The 27,841-nt window shown below is 42.1% G+C and overlaps 1 protein-coding gene and 1 long non-coding RNA gene across 4 annotated transcripts in view; both read right to left on the bottom strand.

Moving 5' to 3' along the window:
• The window catches only part of foxo3b (forkhead box O3b), a 42,640-nt gene that overhangs the window by 4,348 nt on the left and 10,451 nt on the right, over positions 1-27,841 (bottom strand). The window lies entirely within an intron of this gene.
• On the bottom strand, positions 1,593-24,976 carry LOC146501710 (uncharacterized). Of its 3 annotated transcripts, none has more exons than XR_014869607.1 (2): positions 14,651-24,976; positions 1,593-14,601 (listed from the first exon to the last, which is right to left on the bottom strand). It is a non-coding gene; the product is annotated as an uncharacterized LOC146501710 (long non-coding RNA). The 3 variants fall into 3 exon arrangements; XR_014869605.1 differs by having other exon boundaries at positions 1,593-14,613; XR_014869606.1 differs by having other exon boundaries at positions 1,593-14,617.

Here is a 27,841-nt window from a genome sequence, read left to right on the forward strand (position 1 = left end):
GTGACTAGACGTACAAACAGCAAAAGCCTATTGTTTCAATTGTTGATCCACTAAATATAGACAGGCTCACATTAACATTGTGCACCACTTAGCGCTGATGTCTGCATTGTTCCCGTTGTAGCTTTTGTGTTGTGGGCATAAAAGAGAAAAGAGAGAGACAGTGTTCTAAAAATCAAGCCTCCTCAATAATGAATGACACATACAAAGAGCCTCTATATGTCAGATCACGTGTGTTTGTGTGTGACTGTTTGTCTTGGCTGGTGTGTATTGATTAGCTCTGAGCTCTTTCCTTGTGAGAGGCCAAAAGGCCCACTGTGGGGCAACTTTTTCACATGACAGTCCCTGCCAGTGATCAAGAGTTTCATTCACAACACAGAGACGTACGCGCGCATTAAAGGCCCAAACGACTACATAACAACCCTGTTGAAATGCTTGTTGTCTTGCTGCTGACTATGTTAGCATTAATAGTTAGCAGGCGTACATTTGTTCGTGCTTCACATTGTGCAGAGACTTTCACCACACTTGCAATCATTGTCGAGCTACTTTCACACGTGCACTGCAGCCCAGAGGTTTTCTAGACATTACCCAGAAACGCAAATGTCAAACTCAGTTGCATCTAACATTAAACACTCTTTACCCTACCAGCTTAACAGTACAAAGTCTGTGTCGTGTACAACCCATCCTTTTTCATAAATAGAGCCAGTAATATGCAGAAGGACCCATGCCATAATGGGTCCTTCTGCACATCTTTTTTCATGCATCTCCCATCACCGTACCCAAACAGAGCATTTCCAGTAGTGAGAGATGTTGTCATGTGCCACATAGGACAAAGGGCAACCTCACTGCTTGTATAGATCTGATCCTCCTGGAGTTCATGTGTAACTCTGTTATCTGTCCATAACCTTGGAAATTGTGCATGGTAAAAGTGGTGTACTTATTAAACTTCATGTTAGAAGTGTAGAAGTGTCAGAATGATTATGTTAGCCAAACTAAAAACGGGTGATACTGAGGTGACTATCTGATATTTCTAGTAGTTTCAGAACACAAAAGACTGAGAGAGTCAGATTGGCTTCTTTTGGATGCAATGGCTTGGGTTATAGTTAAACCACAAGATAAGAGTCAAAGGCCAGTAACAGATAACACAGCTTGATAAAACTGGGATACTATTTAAACATGAGAAGTTCTTGCAAGTTTTATTGATGTGTGTCATTATGAGTTTCTATTTGCACAACAGCAAAGATTTTACATGCCTTGTTTACTTTAGAGAAGTCTGTTCACTTCAGTACTCTTTTCAATAATTGACTAATGCAGCTTAAACTGAGCATGGCATTGTGTAAACGCAGTAATTTAAGGCTTGAAACTCCAACTTGATCCCTAAATTACAAACATGTTCTTATCCATCTGGACATCCACCCCCCCACCCCCCACCCCTTCCGGCCATCGCACACATGCTCCCACACAACACACACGCCGCCATCTGGTTACATAACAGGACATCATTTCATGGATCTTTTTATGACAGGATAACAATGTGTACACACAGCCATAGTCTCAAATTTCAACTCACAGTAACACCATTAGGAGTCTTAAAAAAAAAAGAAACATGCATTTTAATGAAAAATAATTCTGTTCTGGATCACTAACTTATATGTTTATAACCTTGCCTCTAGCATTAATTACACTTTCCCCGTCTTCTCAATTTATTGCAGGCTTTGCTGAATTAATTATTTTGCCTCAGTCTCCTTCTTTTTCCACATCCCCTCCTTCTTCCGCAGTTTCTGTTGTTTCACAAACACATAGCTCTTATGGGCCCTGTGGGACTCTGGGGCTATGCAATATCCTCCCATATAAACAACCCAACCGCCATCCACAACATGCATGCAATTTTCCCCTCTCCTTTTACCTCTTATGTATATTTTTACTCATAAAGACGGAACAGACTTCTGGGTTCAAACCAGCGAGAACCAACATCTTCTCGTTTTTGTGGGAATCACAATATTGTTTTCCACGAAGCAGCACCGTCTTTACCGGGCAACAGTTTACAGGCAATTTGGTCAGGACTGTTATTCTGGTCAAAGGCAGTTCAGTCAGAGAGGAGAGAGAATGGGTTTAAGTTACATTTCTGAATGCTGTGTTGGCAGAGCAAAATCTCTGGGGCCAAACTGAACCCATGACCCTGTGTGAGTGTATGCATATTTGAGCGCGTACTATGGGTGCGGTTGTGATAGTTATATGAAAACGCTCCTAAATGGTTTGCAACTGTTATGCAAAAACTTGTTTCTGTTGGAGCGTACGCTTCTCCCGACCTTTGCTATGCATTGCATAGAATCATGAATGATGGTGCGAACATATTTCTCAATTGTGCACCGTGTATTCTGCAGTGAGGTAAGAGGGGAATAAATACTAGAGAGACCAGTGTTTATCCTCTGCCGGCATCTCTCGAGGCATGACGTATTGCTGCTTTATTACAGAACACACACGTACATAAATGTTTCCATCTGCCAAGAAGTTATAAATAATGGCAGGGGATCGGCTTTGTAAAGGAAAAATAAAAAACTTTGGCGGGATGAATAATAGGATAATTTCTTAAATAACAGAGTTTCTTTATCCAGCTGGTGTAAACATTCACCTGCCAGCGCCTGATACTTCATCAGTCCTTCTCCCTCGAAAGCCACTTGTTTAATGCATCTCTTTTTTTGTGCCATTGCTCGTTTCCTTCAAATGTCAAGTGTGATATTTCATAACTTTGTGTGACGGGCAAGTGATAAAAGCAAGCAGGGCATCTGCAACCGCAGCATGGCCCTTCATCGGAAGAAAAGAAAATTTGGATCCATGTGAAAGGGAGGATAAGAACATGATGATTACAAGATGAAAGAATGAATAATGTGCATGCTGTCAGTACAATGTGTGATAAACTAGTAGAAGCAAGCCCTCCCACATACTCTTCCTCACAAACTGCACTGATCACCACTTTTATTCTGGAGATTTCAAGGATTTCCTAGGCACAGTTTTCCGTGTTTTTTTTAATTTGCCTTGAGCACCACAATCCAAACTGTGCATAGATGCAGCACTGCCTGCGGTTTAGTACATGGAAAGTATGTTGTTTTCTGATTTTGGTGGCCTGACCTTTTAACCGTTTAAAACATTTTTTACTTTGCATTTCTTGCAGACATTCAGCCTGTCGTGCAAACCACAACATCTCATTTCTGTCTGCTGTGATTCTTCTACTGCATTTAATGACACACCCAGCATATTGTTGAAATTTCCATGAGTTCATTAAACTTAATATAAAATATAAAACATAGGAAAAACTCTTAAGACACATATGGTGAGCCCAAACCAAAGTCCTGGAGCTTAAATTTAAAACCCACCTCCTCCTGTCCATCATAAGCTTAAATTTCCCGTCATTACTGACATGCACTCACTGGCCACTTCTTTAAGTACACCAGTTCAACTGATTGTTAGTGCAAATATCGAATTAGCCAATCATACGCTGGGATTTTCCCACACAATCATCTCTAGGGTTTACAGAAAATGGTCTGGAAAAAGAGAAAAGGCAAAAAATGTCTTGTTCCTGTCAGGTGTGACGTGGGATTGCCATCATGGATGTGCAGCCTACATATCTGCATATCTGTGTGATGCTATCATGTAAATATGGACCAAAATCTCTGAGGAATGTTTCCAGCACCTTGTTGAATCTATGTCAAAAGACTTAATGTAGCCTGAGAGTAGATTTCAAAAATGTGATAATATCTCTTACTTTGAAGCGACTTCCTTTTATTTATTCATTTTTAAATGTGCCTGATGGTTACCACCCCCAAACTATTAAAGTTGTTTCATTTGCTGAAAATTTGCACGTTAAGAATTTATGTGTGAACATGGTAAAGTCACAGTGTGAGCTGAATACTGTATGCATACTGCTGTAGCTCCTTTGGGGTATTCCCGAAGCCCATTAATAAAAACAGCTCACTGAGACAGCAGCTCTGATTCATAGCTCCTACTATGCAGCCACGGCAGCTAAATAACGCACATACACACCTACAAACAGCAACAAAAACATTCCAACGCAGAATGAAACTGCTGATACTATCCAGGTAACTTTCGGGACTTTTTTCTTTTTAAATTCTTTCTTTCTTCAGACCTCCTCTTATTTCTCTCTCAGGTGAGCTTTAATTTCTGAGACTTGAAGTTTAGCAGGAGGGCCCTGTCACAAAGGCAGACAAATAGATTTTTTTTTTAACTCAACCTTGCTTTTCATTTCTTGAAAAGAAAAAAATACTTCTTCAAAGATGTAGTTTGACATTTTAGCATTGTTGAGAGTTACTTCAGCATCCGTATTACTCTCATACCTGTTGGTTAAATAGGACGTGACAGCCAGACTATGGTTATCTTTACACGGCACAAAGAGTGGAACGTTGGCAGCAACGACAAAAACTTGAATTAGAATTGTGATTCAGTTGTGCTTGCAGATTTTGTTAGCCTCACAAAGAGCCATCCTAGCAATTTAAACACTCCTGAGCTAAACAAACCTCCAAGTTAGCCATAGCTTTATATTTAGACAGGCATAAGTGTGGCTCGAAAAGCTTTAATCATTTAATTTTTGCCAATGAAACTGATAACAGACACAGATTGCATCAACATCTGATTTGATATTTAAAATAAAGTGCTCTTTCTAATTATGTTTTCTCTGACTCACCTCTGCTCACCTAGATAATGCAGGTTCAGCTATCAACTGTTTAGCAGACCGGTTATCCAGGTTTAAAAGCCAACTAACTCAGAGTAGCCAGATAAAGTTGAATTTGCTTGGTGAGACAGGCCCCAGCTGGGTGTGTGTGTGTGCGTGTGTGTGCGCACCAGCTGCAGCTAAAACGTAGGAACACATAGGCCTTTTTGTCTGTCAGCAACATGTGGGAACAATTAATCACTGTCAGCAACCACGCTAGGAATCTCCCTCCCTGCTTTCACTCAATCCTCAAATTTTTGAAGGTGTGTCAGTGAATGCATAGAATATTTTTGCATTTATGCAAAACTGATTTGCCGGAGGTGCAGGTGTGTTATAGACACAATGAAGTTTTTAAACAAAGAAGGGGATTGTAAGTGCACTCGGGAAATTTAGACTGATGTATAGGCAAAATGTCGTGTTTTAAATGCAGAGAAAGAAACGACTGAAAAGTCATTTAAAAGCCGATTTCTCTGATTGGTTCAAACGATCCTGGGAGCGCTTTGTAATTGGTTGTTGCAGTAGCAGTGGTGATTGGTGGAGTGAAATTGCTTTATGTAGCCAGGCAGTACAGAAAAGGGAGGGTCTACGTGGTGTTGCAAGTGTATTTCATCACCCAGCTACAGCACATATTTAAACTCCAATGCATGAACTGGGTCAGTTTCACTTTGCCTTGTACTCTGTGTTCGTTTGAGAGAAGTGTGGACACAAGAGAGTGTTCATGTGAAGGTGAAAAAGGTGTGAGGGGGCAAGGAGGACGCAGCTTTTCATGTGTGCAGGAAAGAGTTGTGTCATGAGGTTATAGTGTCATGGAGTCATTAGAGAGCACTGAGTCAAAGGTGCTTTGAGGTTGCACTTTTCACCCCATACATCGTACAACTCCACCCCTCTTGTCCTGCTTCCACCTCCCTGATTGGACAAACTGTGTGACCTGAGCCTCACACCTATGGTGTACTTAACCATCAACTGGTACACTGTGCATGTTTTCAAGAGCCCTAGACAAATACAACTTTATCAGCCATTATGTAAACCAGCACTGATCTGAGACCAGTGTCAACAGAGACTGCTGCAGGGTCAAGTGTACAACTATCACAAAATTAGCTACTATTTCAGATCAGGGAGTGATATATGGATAAGTCTTGGCTTCCCCTGAAGTTTGGCGTCTTTACAGAGTGCAAATAAGATTACATTTGTGCAAACAGGTGGTAGACAGCTTGCTGGCAAATGTACAACAGATATGACCATAAAATGTTTCTGAGGCAAACGCAAGGGACAAAGAGGTCTTATTTAGATATGATAACTCTGAACGTCATAGTTTTTATGATTCCTCTGTTCTCTTACAATTCTGCTATGTTTATGATTTATACTAACCTTTCTATAAGGATCCTATTCATTCTTACTGCATGAATTTACTGGGTTTCTATTATTTAAAATTGCAGCTTGTTAGCAAGCTGTATTTGCAGAGTGGTGCATTTACTGGCACTTTACTTTGTTGTGCAAAATTTGCAGTAAAGTGGATGCCATTGCAGACTTTAAGAAGTCACTCACTCAAAAGTGCTTCGCAGCAGGTCTGAGTCGAATCTCATGGCTGCTGGACTCCACCAGGGCTATCCTTTGACACCCATTCTGTTCACAACTTTTATGGAAAAACGTTCTAAGCCTAGCCAAGCAGTGGAGGCTTTCCACTTTGGTGGCCTTGGGATCATATCTCTGCTTTTTTGCAGATGATGTGGTTCTTTTGGGTTCATCAAGTAGTGATCTCCAGCTCGCACCGGGGTGGTTCGCAGGTGACTGTGGTGGGAATGAGAATTAGTACCTCCAGGTTTGAGGCTACGGTTCATTAGTGACAGGAGAGTGGAGGGGGAGGACAGACAGACTGTTGTGGCATCAGAAGTTGATCTGCATTCCTACCCTCAACTACAGCCATGAGCTTTGGATAGTAACCAAAAAACCCCCAAAAGAAATCTCAGATACAAGCAGCATCTTGAGGGCATTCTAGCAAGACTCCTTCTGAATGCAGGGAGTTTTGAGCATGAGTAGACTGTAGGGCAGATCCAGGACACGTGGTGAGACTGCATAACTTGGCTGGACAGTGTTCCCTTGGAAGAACTGGAAGAGGTGCACGGGGAGAGCCAGAAAAAGGGCAAAAAAATGGATGGATGGATGGATGGATGGATGGATGGATGGATGGATGGAATTTGGCTTTTAAGGAGTGCAAGATAATGTAATGTAGAACTCACTACTATCCATCCTTCTGGTTCTGGGTCATGTGATGTTATGTAACAACTTGGACGAATTAAGAATAGTCATGTGTAAAAAAAAAAAAAGTCATTTGTGCAAACATATATATAAAACACACATTCTCGCATGAACAGCTAATCTGAGTGTGTAAGATGTGGCCGAGAGCACTGAAAGTGTAGCCAGGTAACGTCAGACAGAGATGAAGATGACACGCAGGTCTTTGACACGTAGATGGCGGATTATAAATAAACTGCCCTGCTGGTCTGTGCTAACACTCCCCGAGAGGGGACGATTATTTATACTGTGACCCTTCACAAACACACACACGCTCACATAAACACACACACACATACACTCGGCCCAGGTTCCAGCTGCCCTGAGCTCTGGACCTCAGACAGAACATTCCATTCTCTTCAATCATATGTGCGTTTCCTGGCCAGAGGCTGGGTGTCTCTCCAAGCTTGTGTGTGTGTTTAAGTTTCCTTTATGTGTGTGTGTGCTGAAGAGGGATCTGGTGCTTACTGGTAGGATCCTCGTCGTGCTTATAGTTCCTTTGTACAGTTTGTTAATTCGGTTAACTAAGGCACACATAAACAAAACTTAAGTGTCATTTAAGGTAAAAAATGTAATTTTGACAAAAAAACTTACATCTTTAAAACAACTTTAAAACCTGACTCACATATCACAATGTAAACGGGAGCAACAAAAATGCACAAATGCTGTTTTCCACAATTGTGACCCGATTAAACCAAAAGATAAGAAGCTACTGACATCACAAATGCCTTACTAATGTAATATTAACCTCTCTCTCTTTCTCACCACTTCTGATTCGTCTCCTTCGCTCTCTTTTCTGTCTGTTTTTAACTGAATAATGTGTAAGGCCCCATGCTCAAAGAGCTCCTTGTTTACTCTGACATTTCCTCCAATCACTTTGCCTGAGTCGGGGGGAGTTGGCTCACCCATCCCACTTCAAACGACCAATCAGTGTAGATCATGCAAAGGTAATGGTTAGTCATGTTACCTTGCCTAGGCTTCACTGGGTCAGTGTGTTTTTATCAGTGCTGGGGCTATAGAAACCTCAGCACACGCACACAAACAAGCGCATACACACAAACACAGAGCAACTGGTGGGGTCAGGGATACATCCCGGAATAAAAAAATCTTATTTCTGACATCAGCACACAAAGAAACATGAGCTTGCGAGACATATGTAGCTGTACATTAACCAACATGTTGTTCATTATAGCTCAGAACAGTGTGTGTAGTCTTTGCTCTGGGACAACACAGGACATCCCTGCTGGGTTTTATCAACCCGAGTTCCAGGACACAGCGTCCTAAAGCTACAGAGCAAGTGCGCCTGCCAAGAACATATACGCACACGCACGCGCATGCAAATACACACCCACGCACATTACACACACACACACAACTAAGACAAAGATGACTTCTTCAGACACAGAAGGAGAAACAGGCTTACAAGAGAGAGTCTGAGTGCAAAGCTGTGTGCATCCAAAATCAGGAACAAATCTCTCGTATCCGTGCTGTTTTGTTTCGTAAGAATTCAAGCTGTGCTACTGCTAAAAGCTGCGCATGCAAGTGAACTTGCACATGGATCAGTCAACCCATACCGATAACTTTCTATTCCAATATTAATCGAGCCTAGCTGTTAAATCCCTGTTATATTAATGCCAACTTGAGCTCTTTTAAGCTCCTTCAGTCTAAACATAAAAATGTACCAGGCACTTAATGAAGCAAGGACCAGACATCTGCCAGTGTTTTGTAAAGAGAACCAGAGTTAAAAAAAAAAAAGAAAAGAAAAAAAAAAGCTTTTAATATATTTGACGATAAGCTGCTGTTAGATTCAAAATACATTTGCTTTGTGGAGTTGTTTGGGGTTTTCTCTGGCCGTTCTACCCTGGCTTTGGGATGACGCTGTGGTGACTCTCGGCCTGCCCTTTTTAAGAACTTGAACGATTTCATCAACAGACATCTAAAAATAGCGAGAGACCAGAGGGCGAGCCTGCCAGTGATGATAATCGTGGCGTGTGAGCGTTGATGACAGAAGAGCCGTTAGAGAAGGAAAACACATTGACGTGCGATGGCGCAAGGTATACCCGAGTACAAAGAGAGAATAGTAAAAAAGACAAGAAAGGCTAACCACCAAATGATCCCACTAGCATGCATTACAGAGCTTTCCTGTGTGAACAGGTGATTAATGAGTCTGTGTGTGTGTGTGAGGGAGAGATAGAAAGTCATTGAGAGAGACTCGAGGAGACAGAGCTAGATAAAGTGTGAAGGAAAAGAGGACAGCCTCAGTATTAAGAGTAGCAGGGTGCCTACATGATTAATTACATCTCTGTGTGATATGAGCAGAGCTGAAGTGCAGAGGGACAAGAGGTGGTGGGGGAGGGAAGGACCAAATCGTATAAAATGATCAGGAAGGAGAATGTTGCCATTCCTGTGGGAAGATATGGTGCAGGTGACAAGGAATACATTTGGGGTATGAGCCTGGCATCTACACCTCGCCACTCAAGACACATTTCAAGGACAATGTAGGAAGACAATGTGATTTATTTATCGTTCATTTTCAGCACAAGCAACAGCAGGTGAAGGAGTTGACGTTGATCTCTTTCATTAAGTTTCTCAGTGAATGAAACGGAACAAACCACACACCAGTATTATTTACCAATTTCTTTAGTTTAACTTGATTCTGTTTATCAGTAGTGAGTTTATTCTGCCTTACATACTAACACGCAGGCTCATAGGTGCAACTCTGTGGCAGCCCCCAAAAATGGGGGGAAAATTATTTTAATAGTTGAAAGAAAACCAAGAAAAGAAGAACAGGTCAGGTCAGTGGAAAGAAAAGAGGAGGGACAGTAGTAGGAAGGGAGGGCGAGGAGACATACATGACGTTTTAACATGCACCGTTTAGGTGAGGGGTCGACTGAGGTTTGCCACCTCCTTTAACACCCCTCTTCCCTGTGTGCATAGCGGTATTTTCACTGAGGACTTGTCTGAGCTCTGTACAGAACAAAATGTTTTTAGCTAAACTGAGGACACAGAGTGGCTTATGAATTACTCTGAGGGTCTGTGAAAGATTTATGAAAGAACTGCGCACCCTGATTTTTCTCAGCAAAAAAAAAAAAAAATACAAAGAAGAACTGAAGTACAGAGAAGATTCCCCCACTCTTGACACTGTGGATTTTTCTTAGTAACTAAAAATAATTTCTAATATTGTCATTTATTATTTCTGCTCTACAAATGTTTTCCTTGTGACTTCTGTTTTTTCTTTTCACAGAGCACCACTCTGTACTACCAAAATAATACATTACTAGTGTCACCAGATGTGTTTTTTAAAAAAGAAGAAAAATCTGAGAAAATCTTCTTTTGTGTATTTCTTATAGTTCCATGTTTTTCCCCATTTAATCAGTGTTTATTAGAAATTTTTATCTATAATATTCTATAGTATGATTTTGCGCAACTGTAAGTTGAAAATGTCATTTAATAGCACATGCCCATGGTACAGTATTGTTTGGTCTGTGTTGTTTGGTGGTTGCTCGGCAACATGGCGACATCACAACACAACATGGATAATTCCAGTTTTGTTAGCTGTCACGAAATCAAGATGTTATTATGCTTTTATAAAGTGTTGTTGATGCGTAGACGCTACAAATTGTTTATTTTTAGCCCATTTGTGGGTGGTTGCTAGGTAACATGATGATTTCATAATATCTGCTATAGATAAGAACCTTCACGGTGCACGAAGGTGTACCCTTGTGCCAATTTTGGCTGCTGAACTCCTGATTGTGTAACAGGAGTTGGTAAACAAACAGGGATTTTTGTACATTATAGCCTAGCTTGGAATAAGGTAGGAAACTAGCAATAGCTATAAACTCTCACGCAATGTACTGGCACTATTTTAAATGCCATAATTCCTCCCAAGTAGAAATTATTATTATGACCATCATTATTATAAACATCCTGTTGGATTGTGGACACAGAGTAGGTTTTTCTTCACTTCTCTGTGTCACAAGACAAAAAGGATTGTAGCAATATGAGGCCTGTGACTGTACACTTGTTAGTACAGTTGTAGTGATGCCTATGTTAATAAGAGTTGTAAGAGAACTTAAGTCAAGACCTTGAACTTATGTAACACAAACATTTGCGCAAGTCCTGCCAAACTGTCTCACTGTATCTCCTTAGCTGTAATAAATGTATTAAACTTTTCTTTGCCTATTCAAGAGTTCACTTTTCACTGATCTTGCAACAACAATCCAAAGCAGACCTTTGCCAGCAAATTTCTAGCTACTTTAGCTTCAATGTGTGTGTGTGTGTGTGTGTGTGTGCGTGCAACTCTGAGCTGTGTCGTTTCTTTGGCCGAATATTTCCACAGCACAGGCTGCCTGATGCCTCAGGCTGTAACCCGGTCATGCCTGCGTTTCTATCACTTGTCGTGTGCACTGTAATAACCTCTGAACCTATCAATTCACTCAGCTGAAGGTGAGCTATGATCTCGTTTGACAGATCACGGCGATAACAGTGTTGCACATGATCATGTAACAAAATACTAGTCCACAAATCGAGTTTGACCTCAGTTGTTTGAAACTTGTGACTTGCTGTTCCTTGTTTGTATGTGAGTATTTGCGTTGTGATTGGTGCCTTGGTTGCTGTAGGGGAATTCACATCTGGTCCAGATTATCTTGTGCTGAGTTGAGGCCCTGCTGGTGTTCATGGGGCTCTTCACTCTAATGGTGCTAAAAACAGATACAGTACACACAGCAGACCGCAGGGCACTGATTTCTACCATATGCTGTACCATGACAAACATTTAGAGGATAATTGTGGTTTATTGTAACCCGGCCTTTATTTTTGCAGTTCTGCTTGCTCTAATAATAACATGATGCTGAAATTTGATTTCTGAGAAACGGGAGTGTGTGACACTCATAAAAGGATATCTAGCTCAGCAAGAAAAACAAACAATCAGTCAGTCTGATGGGTCTCAACCCCAGAGGTCAGTCGAACTTATTCTGAACGGGACCCAAAGGTAAATTATGAATTGCAGATTGTAAACACTGAGCTCAGTTTACAGATACCAAGTTAATTCCTTGCAGTTTAACCTCAAAATAGAGTGGTTTAGATAATCCTGCAAAACTCAGTGTGCATCTTGCAGGTGTGCGTTTCTCCACCGTCATGCAATATTTCACACTAACACATAGAAATGAGTGCCAAAGCTACAAGAATACGAGGTTATTAAAGCCAAACCTAAGCCTTTGTGATGACAAAGCATGCTGCAAACTCATTTATGTTTATTTTTTTATGACTTGTACCAGTTTGGCCAGTCATACTGCAAAAAATGAAAATTTGATTATTTATTTTTTTTTAAATCTAATAGGTTTAACCTCACCTGATCTAACCAACACCTCTGCAACAGAAAGTGTTTCTATTTGACTTCATGAGCATTTGAGTGCATGTCCTTGTGTGTGTGTGTTTGTGTGTACTTGAGTGTGTGCCTTCTTCTCTGCTGATGTCAGCACTTTCAGGCCTGTCAGCTCTCTTCCTCCCACACACCAGCTGAGCAGCAGGAGAAAGGGAGCGAGGTGGCGGTGAAGGTCTTTGACATGCATATGCTCACATTGTGGATTTCATGTGTGTTTCAGTGCGAGTGGAGATCCTAAGTAGTGTTAATGACCAACTTTTTTTAATTTTTAAATATGCAATTAATAGTGTTGCAAAGGGACACAGTTAAGAGGGCTTCCTTCTCCATATGCTCTTTAAAGTGCTTTTAAAAGTGAAGAATATCAGTGAACAATTGTGCACCGATATTACGGTGCGGGAAAGATTCCCGTCAGTCATGTTACAGTTTTGGTTGCCTCTGCAAGACAGACAAATCACGCACACACTCTGTTAAAGCACACACCAACCTATGCGTTTTGCCCCAGCAACAATGAGCTTCTTTTTCAGCCCCTCTGGGCTCAAGCCCTCTGAGGAATCACATGACTTCCTGTTTCAAGACAAAAGGAAGGCGAGTTGCAGCTGCCTCAACTCTGACCTGGATTTACAGTTTCTACAAATGCATATTTTCATTTCTGTCGTTTCTAACTGAAATCGTACAAAGTCTGTGATGAAATACCCCAAAAACATGACTACTGAACTCAAAGGTAAAAGAAATAAACAAAATATCAACAACACAAAAATCCAGAACTGGCATCAACTGTCTCTCACTTTGCACTTTGTGTCCTTGTGTAAAACCACAGTTTCCCCCCCTTAATGTACTCCTTTCTCTTCTATTCCGCTTTCATCACTTCCTGTGACAGAGATGCTGAAAAACCTGGTTTATAGAGCAAAGCAGTTGTTCTATGACCACATAACACACTTCACCGGTCTCCGTAAGTGCACGGGTTTGCGTGACCGATATAATTATGGCTGATTAAACATCACTGTTTGTGTGGATCACTGCAGTGGAGCTTGTGTGTGTGTATTTGAGCATGAGCAAACATGAACTCAGAAGTTTTACGCAGGTCTGTTTGTGTAAGTGATGCAAGCGTCTGTTAAGCTTATTAATTATGAAAAGTGGCTCACGATAGCGTAAACGTGCACGTCCTCTTCACCGATGCACACTTGCATGCACGTTTGTTTCTTACGCACATTATGTGCTGTTAGGTTTGCACATACGGATCATACGGATCATATTGTGCAAGCACAGCTTATTTGTGGATTGACAATTTCATAGCGCTAAATCAAGAATGACATGTGAAATTCCTGATCTACCCGAAACAGTGAGTGGTGAAAAACGAAACATTCTGTGTGTTTGTTTTTTTAACTTTGACATAGGACGTGAACTTAAAACCATAGCCACAGACGGGTGTAGTGAGCGTCATTCTCAGAAGCACAGTCTCTTCTGTGATTCTTATCTCCACCTCTCTTTCACATCTGCCTACAAGAAAAGCTCAGTTTTAGTTGTTTACGGGGCTCCTAATTACTGAAAAGAAGGAAAAAAAATCTTGCACAAGGCTCTCTGTTTCTCTTCTTTTAGACCTGTCTGGATTTTATTAAGACTTTCTGGTATGGAAGAGCTATGCTGTGCTTTTATGCAATATTAAAAAATACACAAAAGGAAGTGACAGGGAGTCTGGGGGAATGAGAGCAGACATGCTGAAAAGGTTATGAGCCAGACTGTGATGAATTTTAAATTATGCATTTTTGTCCAAACGGACCAGTCACTCCAATTTTTTTTAACACCTCATAGAAAGCACAGTGAAAAACAAGTCTTCACTATAAGGAAGACACTTCTGTCATGAAACAAGCAATAAGGCAAATTAAACTTCTTATTTAAGCTTCTCCTTTTTCGCTTGAGTGCCATGGTGCCTGTAGTGGAATTTCATTAGCAGAGTTGAAGCAGACTGTATTGTTATCAGGTCTCAGTACTTATTTTGAGCCTAAGAGCAGCGTGAACTTAAATACCCTCTTTCTATATCTTACTATTTGAGGTACAAGTATGGGCGCATGGGTTATGTCGTCTGTCCTAGCTCTCTCACACGCTCATAGCTTAGTTTCCTGCTTCATGCATGGCAGTACTTCTGCTCATTAGTCACAAGGTTTTCTGTGTCATATACACACATATACACATTCTATCTATCTATCTATCTATCTATCTATCTATCTATCTATCTATCTATTGAATCACATAACCTGTCCCATGTCCCTTCACATAACCCTCCCTCTGATCCACACGCAGCACTTTATATTAATGTTACTTCACTATTAATAGACCACTGATAATTGCACTGCTACCACTTCTGTCTTTCGCGAGTGTTTTTCGTGCAGGGGTGACCAGCAAAAGAAAAACTTGCACTTTTCAGTCGTTGCTATGTCTAAGATCGGTTGTGAAAATGTGTGCAGCTTGCAGCCGTGACCTCAAGTGATTCTCACAGAAGCCGGTCTCATCTAAGCTGCTGATCCCATTTCCCATGGCATTAGTGACTCAGTGCACTTCTCCTGACCTCACCTGTTGTAAAAAAAAAACAAAAACAAGAGACTACCTAGTTTGTCTAAGTTCATGCCTAAAGTTTCTTACAGACTAAGCGGTTTGGCAGAGGATAAAAAAAAAAACATGGAGGGAGGAATAGACGAGCAGAACAGTGTGGCCTAATCTCTTTAATCTACTGTACAGGCTCATGAATGAGTCTCTATCTTTTCCCTCAAACCCTCCTCCCACTTTCATTTTCTTCGTTCTCATTATTTGTCCATCTTCTCCCTAACAGCTCCCCTTTTGTAATAATTTTTCCTCCCATTTTGTTCCTTGTCCTCTCTCTCTTTAATGCTCTCTCATTGCCAGTTTCTGTATTTTCCTGTCATCTCCCGCTTCTTTCTTCGCCTCTCTGAAAGGTCTTTTCTAAGTCAACTCTCACAACAAAAGCTGTATGGTGGCACTGGTTGGCTGTAGGCCAAAACTCTGCTCTTTGCCTCTTTCTCCATGTCTGTGTTGGTGAGCAGCCATCACTCAATCTGCTCTTCATACTCCCCCCTCTCCCAGCTCTCTCCTCCATCCACACCTCTCTTTTTGTTTTTCCTCCCACACGTTCTTCTCTCTGAGGAGGCAGAGTGGGTAGTAATTTCGGGATTTCAAATGTTCTCTTACACACCAACACACACGCACACTGCAAGGTGACTATGGAGCTGTAGGGCTCAGTGCTTCTGAAAGGGGTGTGTCTGGTAATCCTTTAGAGCTTGTGTGCGAAGGCCTTGTAAACCAGAGGGAAAAAAAGGAACAAGCAAGGAAGAGTGGAGAGAAAAAAAATGAGAGAGAAAGAAAGAGCCGACAGGCTTTTGAGCAGAGCAGGCCTCTTTCTATAAGGGGTTCAACACCGCAACCTCCACATGGTAATAAAAAAAAAAAAAGCACACGCACATATGGGCTAACAAACCACACTGACCTGAGAGTGTGTGACTCCTTCAAGCAGGACTCTAAATAGCAGCACCTTAGAGCTGATTGACAGCGCTTTCACCCAAATGCAAACATGCACACAGTAATGAAAGGCTTGCTTAGGTTTGCTTACAAATGCTAGTCATGCAACAGGTCCACGGAGCTTCAGACAGCAACCGTGGAAGGGAGGAAGAAGTAAGAGACTAGAAGTCTTGTAAAGTAGGCCAAAAAAAAAAAAAAACCCTAACCAAGAAAAAAAGAAGTAAACAAGTGACGGGGGGAAAAAGTGGTTTTAGGTGTCTGCTGTGCAACGCCAAACCAAAATCCTTCGTGTGAGTTTTACCCATCTGAACCTACATGCTGACCTTGCAGCAGTAGCTGTGTTGTGGCACATGCAGTCAGCAGGCACCGGCAAGTGACAGAAATAAGCAGGGGAAAAAGGAAGCGGTGGCGTTGCACGAGTCAGTCGATCTGTCAATCGCTTGCCTGGTCACGAGACTGAGGAGGAAGCGAAGAGCTGAACTGGCTAGCGCCGTATCTCTCCATTGTATAATGCGTATGCATCTTTCTTGTGCGTTAGTGCATATTTGCCTTTAGACATGTTTATGTTTCAAGGCGTGGTTGCGCGCAGTACATTACAGGCTCTGTGGATGCATGTTTTTTTCTATCTGTACGCTGCCATATGCCGTCTACTTGGTGAGCAGTGGAGAGGTTAAAAATTTGAGGAGAGGTTAAGCATTTAAATGAGAAAATTTACATAATTTTCAAATCTGTCTGCACAGTGTAAACCTAGAGCGAAGACACAGTAAATCTCCCTGCCAGAACCTACTACTATTTATACTCTGATTAGTAAAAGAATATTTTCCACAAATCACGATTTATCAGTTTTTTCTAGGATTAAACAAACATGATACCAAACTAGCTGCACTAAAAATGCTCTAGCTCTTGTTCATATTGAATGGACACACGCAAACCGTATCAGTGTTCTTAACTAGCTTTCTGCAATTATGAATTTTTAACAATGTAACAACTGCATAAGACATGAGACTGGAGAGTATTCATTTAAGGTCACAAAGATGTTACTGTATGCATTTCTAGTTGGATTTGTGTGTGACCAGTCTGCATTACCAGACACTGAGTAAGCCTGTCTTATATCTGTATTTGTCTCTGTGTGTGTGTGTGTGTGTGTGCGTGCATTTGCATCTTTTGTTGTTTTTTTAGCTTCGTTTTCACAGCGTGCCCTGGAGTAAAAAGCCCGCCGCCCGTCTGGTGCGCTATTTCTCACTAAGTGGGTCAGTTGCTGGGTAAGTTGGGGGTAAAGTTCAGGTTAAAGTCAGCCTATGTATCTGTGCGTGTGCATGAAGTCGGGGCAGGGATGAGCCTCCGAGGTTGGGGCAGGGCGAGAAGATCCGAAAGAAGAAAAAAAATGAGAGCACCAAGATTTAAAAGAGGAAATAAGAGACGTCCAGACAGACAAGAATGTGCTTTACTTCGTGTGGGCAGGGCTGCATCTAAAATGCAAAGATATGGGGGAGTAATAATAAAAGAAAACGCAGACTTGTGTGAAAGGGTGAGATATGCAGATTGGGAGAGACAGACAGACATCGGAGGGGGCGGGCAGGGGCTGCAGAGAACACAAACTGCTGCAGGGTGCTTTTAATGTGAAGTAGGAGGGAGTAGTAAAGTGAAGTGTACAAGACTTTATTTTGTCTGCTTTTCACAGTCTGCTTGTCTGGGTTAGTCTACTATGGGCAACGCCTAGGGAGCACCACTTATGGGGGGGGGGGGGGGGGTGCTTGACTGTGTGTGTGTGGGAGCACTTAGGGGTAGAGTAAACACTGTAGAAGAATTTGGGTTAGCGTGAATTATTCACTGGTTCAGCTGAGTACAGAAGTGCCAGGCAGACTTCTCCTTGGGCGGTGCGCTCAACTTTAAAAGCTGTTATCGGATGCGAGGGGTAGCTGCTGGAAGATTGCTGCACAAATGAATGGGTTCGCTTTGTGCACAGTGTCACAACCCAGACGATTAGATAACCAAGCAATCCTGTTTCTAAGTCATTTGTGGTCTGCGAACTCAGGATGTCCTGTGATCAGCCTCCGTGTGAAGAAGCAGTTGGGCAAAGCACGCACTTTGAAATAGTGTACCACCAATTCACAGCTGCAATCTCCCTTCTTTCATCATATTTATTTGTGACACTCTTCGCTCTCCTCCATCTCTTCCAACATTCAAACGGAGAGAGACGAAAGACACTGTGGAGCTATATTTGCCAGCAGGTGCCTGTTTGTGTGTCTGTGTGTATTTGACTGCCTAACACGCTAACACACACTATTGCACTCTCAGATGCAACAGGGCACCCCATGTTAATTCTCCCCCCAACCCCCACTCTCCCGCCTACGCTCTCCTATGCTCTGCTGCCTCCTTCCTTCACCTCGCTTCCTCTTTTAACCTCCCTGTTTTATTCCCCCTTTCCTCGCTCGCCTCAAGTCTGGGTTTGAAAGTTGGAACGTGGCCAATTAACACAACAGCCGGTTCACCAAACCCAGGCGGTGGAGGAGGGGAACACAGAGAGAGAAAAAGGCTCACATCACTACACACTGACCTACATACACTTCCACCCAGCTGATTGAATCCTACGTTGAAGCCCGCGGCCAATCGCGAGTGGGGGTGGAGTGCCAGCCAGCCAATGGCATTGGCCACTCTTCGCAGAGCTCTTGCACTGTCTCTATACAGTTTTCAGTAATCATACAGAGGCAGGGAAAATGAACAAGACGGAGGAAGAAAGGGTGACAGATGCGAGGCACTGAAAATGAGCAAAAGAAAGAGACAGAAGGGGGTGAGAGTGTGGCTGATACTGAGAGGAAAACGTGGCTCAAACGGGCAAAAATTTCACACTTGCTCTCAGCCTCAGTGTCCCATGGTGCAGCAGCCACTGACAGATGAAGTGTAATACTGGCTAATGCTAAAGAGTGGATTAATGGCCCATATTTGTCCTCGCTCCATTCCCGGTCCAAGGCCCAGCCTAACCTTTTCAGAGCCACACCTCTTAATCTCAAATAGTCCCCAAACATGCCAACGAGTTACGTAAAAATATGAAAAATTCCAGAATTTTTTGCTGAATTTTGCCAAACGACTGCTCTCCTTGCATGAACATCGGTAAAAACCCTTCGATAAACACTAAAAATCCTGAATTCCACACCTTCTGTCGGTTTGTGGTTTTGCTGCCACACCAGTGCAACCAGCAGTTACGCACCTCATGATTACATTATCTACTAAACCTCATAATCCCATGATGACCATGAAAGCTGAATTAGATCAGTTGTCTGAGTGATTAATCTCTTAAAAATAAAAAAACCCCTACACATCGACAACAACTCTTTGCCAATACGGAAAGACAAATGAGATCCGACTCAGTGTAGATGAATTACAAAAAGAAAAAATGAGCAGCCTGAAGTCTGACATGCTGATAAACCTTAGCAATGTGTGCATGTCTGTGGTAGTGCACACAATATGCACTTCCACAGACATACACTTGTGATAGCATGATGCCATCGCGGAGAGGGTTAGGGCATTCTGGCAGTGATCAACATGGAAAGTTCAATCTGCAGCCAACTGACTCTAAAACAAAAACTTACATAACTGTTAAGGCTTTGTTTACATGGAACAGAGATAGGACAAAATAGAAATCCACTATTCTGTTCTATTCTATTCTACTCTACTCTGTCACCGTTTTGCTGTGGTGGCAAAAATAAAGGAAGAAGAGAAAAAAGGGTGTCACAATCACAACAAAAAAACGCTTAGAAGAGCAAACTGAAGGAAAAAGAGGGGGCAGTGGGGAGGCGCAGAGAGACATCATGAGGCACACTAACCCATATTTGAAGAGATTGAGGCGCATATAGCACCATACAACAGGGCCAACACTCTGAAAATGGATTACGAGCCTCCCGTTTTGTTTTTTCTTTCCACACTGGGTGGTGGAGCCTGCCAGCAGAGATGGCCCTTCATGAATAATGCACACATTGACTCATGTGGTCATATGAAAATGGATTCCTTGCCAATATTGACCAGTTGAAAAAAAAAGAAAAGAGAGAGAGCAAAAGACAGAGAAGCACTCAACTCGCTAAGCTCTCTCCAGAGTGAGGGGGGTCCGAGATAATTAAACTGTACTGTCAAAGTGAAGAGGGGTGGAGGGTTGGTGTGACCCTCCAGTCTGAACGCTGCACCGTGGCAGAGCACTCTCGTGGTGAGAGGAGGGTGTGGAGCCATTTGGAGGCATATCGCGGCATTCGGGGTGGACTGCTCACAGCGTCCGAAGCTTGTCCGCTTCACTTTTTGTGCTTTTTAAAAATCTGTGCAAATTAAGCGTTTTATTTCTGATGTGACACTTTTTCTTGTGCCTGCCTCATCTGGAGTTGGCTTTTTTCCTTCATTTTCTATAATATCATTTGACAACCAATGAAGAGCAAAAGGGATGGAATATTGCTCTCACTGCAAGTTCTACTGCAGCTGTTATTATTGCAGGCTCTGCCTTCCCTGCAAAGAACACAACTTGAGATTAAAGAATCACTGATGCTTTAATTCTGAAAGGACGGGAACCCCAATTTTCACATGCAAAATGCTGTCCTACACTTCTTAACACCTAGTGAAGTGGGAACTACCACAAAAGGTGGTTTTAGAGTGCTTCGGCAGGTGTTTTTTTATGTGTGTGGACAGATTTCGTCAAGTCAAAACCACAATCACATCAAAAGTGATCAGGTTAGACTCACGAAACTTTACAGATTTGGAGTAGAGATCAAAACTAAGGCCGAGTTTAAATATGGGTTTGGTTATTTTGGAATATTTTCTTTAACTCCTCATATGAGGTAGTTTTGTGTATCCCTTTAATTTGCCTTGGTTACAGTTGCCTATAGTGTGTAAAGTATCTTAAATACATAACAGGGTCGGACTGCACACTCACTCCAGCCAAATCATGGCTTCCAATACTTTACATACCCATCTCCCCGCCACCTCCACCAACATGTTGAGGGATTGACAGAAGAGGAGGAGAAAAGCAGAAGGCGAGGGGCCCACTTTCTTTTTCTCAGCTCTTGCTCTCTTTTTTTTTTTTTTTTTTTTAAACCTCTTTACATGTAAGGGTGACCCGAAGGCTTCTTCCAGAAAGGAAAGCATGTGTGCGGGGAAAGTGAAGATCTCTCTGGGGGAAAATGTACAACAACTGCTGAGGCCAGGGCTTTCCCCGGTATTGGCTTAGGCCTCCCTGCACACACATGCCGATATAGACATATATATTCATAGCGAGAACAGAGCCTTCCCTATATCAGGGCTCCTACACATTCAAAGGCTGGGAGCAGAATATGGAAATAAGAAATGTGCACTTCAGAGTCTCTCTTTGAGTTGAACCTATTTGAAGTATGTATGAGGATTTATTCTGTATTTCTGCCAGTGCATGCTTTCCTCCTAAGAATCCATGTGTGTTTTGTGTCTATCCTTGCCACGGAGCCATTTTGAGACCCTCCAGGTATTGAGGTCAGTGTCTCTGGATATCAGTTACTCTCCTCAGCAGCACCAAGGGAACTGAGTGATTGATGGGCAGATGGCTAGCTGGTTTGGATGAAGGTCACTCTGGGAACAGAGTGATGATATACAAGCAAAAAGTAATCACAGATACCCATAATGCCTAAAATCATACTGCCACACAGGGTGAAGATGAAGGAAGAGATGAGGGAGAGAGTAACAGAGAGGGAGGCTCTGTGTCTGGGTAAAGCGGTATCCGATGTGCCTTGGGGTTTTGGAGCGATTTCATGCCCCCATAAGCAATGAGAAGCACAAACACAGACAGACAGACAGACACACACACACATGCGCTTCTGAGGATTCTCTCTGCCCAGCTATCCACTTTGGATGAAAAAAGCATGGCACATGGTGAGAATTGGAGAGGTTGAGCAGAACTAAGATATGCCAAAAGAGTAATTCAATTGAATTTTAATTTCTCCAGCACCAAATGACAACAGCAGTTGCCTCAAGGTGCTTTATACTGAAAGGCAAAGACCCTACAATAACACAGAGAAAACCCCAACAATCAAACAACCTCCTTTGAGCAAGCACTTGGTGACAGTGGGAAGGAAAAACTCCCTTAATATGCTACGCCATATGCTAACAGATGTAAGTGCTCTAACAATGCATTAATCATTCTATTTTCAGTGTTATCCGTTTCAGAATTAAGTTTCACTGTATATTTCTTAGAAAGCAGTCAAGTCTTTTTGAGCTTTGAGCACAGAAAAGAATACCCTGATTCTCTTACAATCAATCATGAGCATGTATAATTTTTACATTACATTTGCAAAACTTTTATAGCAATGGCCACTAAATCAGATATGTGCAGACCAAAGTTACCTTCCATACCTGCATTTTAGGAGTAGAATGCCTTGCAAAAACAGATTTACAAAGAGTGCTCTGTTTGCATATAAGCAAGGTTAAGGACGAACGCAGTCTGTGTGACCATAAATCAAACAGGGCTTCACTAACTGTCATACATAGGTCATATATGTGCAGAAAGTAGAGAACTACATTATCATTGGGTCATATGCTAAACCACGCTCTTATAGAGCATGTCGTTCAGTGCTCTGTTCAGAAATATTTTCACAGTAGTTGTGAGTTTTTCATCTCTTATTCTTCATCTCTTATCCTCAATGTACCATCTATGTTTCAGGCCTCTGCAACAAATTCAACACTTACATGTTAAATTTCAGCAAAGCTAAATATAAGGGAGAAACTGGAGGAGCATTGCTCGTTTCAAAGTAGGTTTGTAGGTGAGCAGTTCAACGGCAGAGTTTCACTGAGGGTTACTGGTCCCATCAGTTTGACCATTCTCTTTATCAGGTAAAGATAGATCCACCCCTGTTTAATATAGCATCTAATAAACACTAATGCAAGATTTTTACCTTCAACCTTAAAAGGGCTGAATTCATTTGCAACACTCTTCGGGAAGCGCTTCAACTTTGAGATCGTGTTCCTTAATTAAAAGTTATTCAGCTGAAGGTCAAGTCACTTTTTGCTTTGTCAGCAAGCTGTTGCGTGCTTATCAGATCTACCCATATCTTATGTGGCTGTGTTCTGTTCTGCTGAACCTTATCAAGCTCCTAACCTCCCCCCATTCTCTCTTGTAAAACCCAGGTGTGCAAACAGAGAGGTTTACCTAGGTCTCATAAATGATAACAGATAAGAGGAGGGAAGAAATAATAAGGAAGGAGCCAAGCTCCACAGTGACCTTGTAATCTCCCTTCCTTTTAACTTGGATCTTTTCTTCTTACTCAAGGTAATTTATTGATTTATCCTCTAATCAGCAAATATATGATTAAACTGATTTGGTTTCTGTCACTATAAAGACTTGCGTTATATATGGCATCTACTTTGCAATTCTGTAAATATGGATGGCCAGATTTAAGCGTTATCAGTCCCATTACAGGTACAGATACTCATTGGGGAAACAGTGTTAAATTATTGAGCTGTACTTCTCTTTGAAAAGCAAAGAACCTCAAGCAGATAAATACAATTCTGAAATAATTCTTCGATTGAAGTGTTTTAGTGAATGACATCATGAAATGCCAGAGAGATTGGATGTGATATAATCACCAGTTGCTAAGGAAAAATGTAATCCAAACTTCTTGGCAATGATTCCTGGACGTTTCTGGCTCTCACTGGATGAAATCAGTTGCTGCACGTTGCTAGTGATCACATGCCTGCAAAACCTCACTATGTAAGGCAACATCAGGATGTTCATTTATTCCTAACTGTGAAGAAAGTGATTTTGAGCAGAAAGTATAACTTGTTATGTACTTGTACCTAAAATTGTTAAACCTTATACAATACAATGAAAAAGAGTGAAGCTTTTCTGTCATCCCCTCCTATCATTAAACCACAATAAACCTCAAATTATTACAAACTCACAAACAGAAATAGTTGGCAAGGAAAATGGGAAACGTCTCCACACTGTTGACGCTTTGTATTAGCTCCCTAAATGCTATAATCGCTATTGTCCTAGCAAAACATAAGGGTCTGCTGGTGAAGTGCCGCTTATATGATGCAGTAAATGGAGAACAGCACCAGACTGGATTTAATAAATGACACAGACCCCCAATCCAGTTATCTCAGTTAGTAGCGAATCAATAGCATGCAAGTAAGATTGTCATTAAGGCCCCAAGCTAGCATTAGCATTCTAATACATACCAATAACAAGTGGTTGAGCAGGTACAATGGTTACCTCATTAACATACACAAATTTGTTAATTAGCACTAAACACAAAATGAAGTCTAAAGTAACGGGAATGTCATTATTGTTGAAGAGACACGTTAAGACTCATAATGATCCTAGCGAAAAGCTAGGGAACCATTGAAGTGATTAGCTTGAAACCCATGATGTTCACACACACACACACACACACACACACCAATAAAGGAGCAGAGAATAAGATATTAGAGAGGAAAAGGGAAAACCAAAGTGTGAGGTATGAAGCACGTATGTTATGACCAAACCAACAAATGAGAGGTGGTGAGTGGCTTCAGTGGCTCACAGATTCAGTTTTGCACCGCTTGTGCACCGCCCCAAAGCAGATGGATTCCAGTTAGTAAAGAGTGCCTCGAAGAAAAATGTCTAATTGAAATTCTATCCCTTGTGTGTTTCTCTCTGCCCTCGCAGTTAGCCTCTCGTGCAACCAGGGAAGGGGGGGGGGGGGGGTGTTTCAGACATCTGATACTAGTGAAAAACATAAATGACACAGGACAAACAAACGTGTTTGTGTAAAATGTTTAAACATGTCCAGATGCATAAATGTAAAGAACTGACTACAAAGAGACACACACTCTTTGATGTAACCTCAGCTGCTGCCATCAGCCTCGTCTTTCTGTGTCAGTGGCTGAAGCAGGCTCAACAATGGCTCGCTTTCATCCCACAGTAACATATCCACACACACATACACACAACCTCTGAAGTGCTGGGCCATTGTTGTGACTTCATGACAAAGATTGAGACCCTGGGGCCCACTGGAGCCCGAACTGCCAACCACTCACATCTTAGTTGGTACATACAGTGGGGCAAAAAAGTAAAAAAATACAACTCAATACTTTGTAACATAACCTTTGTTGGCAATAACAGAGGTCAAACGTTTACTATAGGTCTTTACCAGGTTTGCACACACAGTAGCTGGTATTTTGGCCCATTCCTCCATGCAGATCTTCTCAAGAGCAGTGATGTTTTGGGGCTGTCGCCGAGCAACACGGACTTTCAACTCCCGCCACAGATTTTCTATGGGGTTGAGGTCTGGAGACTGGCTAGGCCACTCCAGGACTTTCAAATGCTTCTTACGGAGCCACTCCTTTGTTGCCCGGGCGGTGTGTTTTGGATCATTGTCATGTTGGAAGACCCAGCCTCGTTTCATCTTCAAAGTTCTCACTGATGGAAGGAGGTTTTGGCTCAAAATCTCACGATACTTGGCCCCATTCATTCTGTCCTTAACACGGATCAGTCGTCCTGTCCCCTTGGCAGAAAAACAGCCCCATAGCATTATGTTTCCACCCCATGCTTCACAGTAGGTATGGTGTTCTTGGGATGCAACTCAGTATTCTTCTTCCTCCAAACACGACGAGTTGAGTTTATACCAAAAAGTTCTACTTTGGTTTCATCTGACCACATGACATTCTCCCAATCCTCTGCTGTATCATCCATGTGCTCTCTGGCAAACTTCAGACGGGCCTGGACATGCACTGGCTTCAGCAGCGGAACACGTCTGGCACTGCGGGATTTGATTCCCTGCCGTTGTAGTGTGTTACTGATGGTGACCTTTGTTACTTTGGTCCCAGCTCTCTGCAGGTCATTCACCAGGTCCCCCCGTGTGGTTCTGGGATCTTTGCTCACCGTTCTCATGATCATTTTGACCCCACGGGATGAGATCTTGCGTGGAGCCCCAGATCGAGGGAGATTATCAGTGGTCTTGTATGTCTTCCATTTTCTGATGATTGCTCCCACAGTTGATTTTTTCACACCAAGCTGCTTGCCTATTGTAGATTCACTCTTCCCAGTCTGGTGCAGGTCTACAATTCTTTTCCTGGTGTCCTTCGAAAGCTCTTTGGTCTTGGCCATGGCGGAGTTTGGAGTCTGACTGGTTGAGGCTGTGGACAGGTGTCTTTTATACAGATGATGAGGTCAAACAGGTGCCATTCATACAGGTAACGAGTGGGGGACAGAAAAGCTTCTTACAGAAGACGTTACAGGTCTGTGAGAGCCAGGGATTTTCCTTGTTTGAGGTGACCAAATACTTATTTTCCACCCTGATTTACGAATAAATTCTTTACAAATCCTACCATGTGAATTCATGGATTTTTTTTTCACATTCTGTCTCTCACAGTTGAAGTGTACCTCTGGTGCAAATTACTGACCTCTGTCATCATTTTAAGTGGGGGAACTTGCACAATCGGTGGCTGACTAAATACTTTTTTGCCCCACTGTATAGCGCACACACACAATAAGGGACCATATTTTGTGTGGGGAAATTGCTCTAGGGATATTATGGGAACTATTATTGTATCCCTAGAAAGAACTGAAAACATCATTCCCTAATTTTAATGATGCATAGAGGATGTGGAACATTGCAGCTCAGCATGTGTACAGCAACACATCCCAGGCTGTGTAATTCATACCAGAAACTGAAACGCTTTGCATGTGTGACTTCGACCTATAGAGTTACACAGAGACAAAAGAATGCTGTGTGTCTGCACAGAAAGCCTGTGGGTTGAACAGGTGGCTGGCAGGATGGCTGCTTGATGCAACTCTTAGGCTTTGCTTATCAAATCTGGGTTATCAAGTCTCTGTGGTTGGAAAGCCTCCACAGCATGTGAAACTGCACCCTGGCCAGACCAAATGTCAGCACACTTTCTCACTATGAGAACTGTTTTCATTACTGTTTGATGCTGTAGTCACACTGGGTAAAACAGTGGCTGGAGACTGCGGCACAAACAAAATTATTGCGATGATGTGATGTCATGACCTCTGAAATCGCTGTGGACAAAGTCTGCGTCCTCTCGCAGTCAGCTGCCATCTTCACAACGACATCGGTGCCTCAAGATGCCGATAAAACAGCAAGAAGGCGGAGTCAGTCTGCTACCGCTTTGAAGAGGACAAGTTGGCAATCAAATGCAACCTGTCTTGTCTTGGGACCCTTGCTTTTATGTAGGAATATAACCGGAATACAACCAGTCGTCAATTAGTTGACCAGTTGGTCACCGCAACTACTTGCAATGAGTGTACAACAGCAAAAAATCCAATGCAGCAATCACTTTACTAGCTGCTCAGAGGTTAATGTTTTTACTCTGGTGTGACTGAGACATAATATATGGATTCTTTAGGTGGAAACAGTTAAATTTAGTGGTTATGCTGAGCTTTCACTGGAATAAATTACTTCTTTATTTAAATAACATTATTAGCGATTTTTTAAACATCAGACAGGATGTTTTGTCATAATTCAAAAAAGTAAAAACGATAAAATTGTACAGACGTACTCCAAAATTTACTTCAAGCAACCAACCATCTCATAGCTAATCCATAACAGGTTGCTTTACACTGACATGAACAGTTAGTGATTTCTACTCTAAATACAAGTTGAACAGGTTATTAGACAACAAAGAGATTCGCTGGATGTGTCAAATCGGAATTCAGTTACTTCGCGGGCACTAGTGCTGAATATTGTTAATGTACTTTGATCAGTTCAGAGTCTTCAGAGTGGAAAGTACCTGAACTATTTTCTTCTATGGTTATGACAGACACTGAGCTAATATATCACACCACTGAGAGCTAGTCATAATCACTTTGTCTTATTCTGTGACTCACACTTTTGCAAACATGTGATACATGCTTGTAGACACCTAGATACACACGCAAACACATACACACAGGTGGGGCACCTGAATGT

This window comes from Neolamprologus multifasciatus, chromosome 15 (assembly GCF_963576455.1).
Source record: "Neolamprologus multifasciatus chromosome 15, fNeoMul1.2, whole genome shotgun sequence".
NCBI lineage: Eukaryota > Metazoa > Chordata > Actinopteri > Cichliformes > Cichlidae > Neolamprologus > Neolamprologus multifasciatus.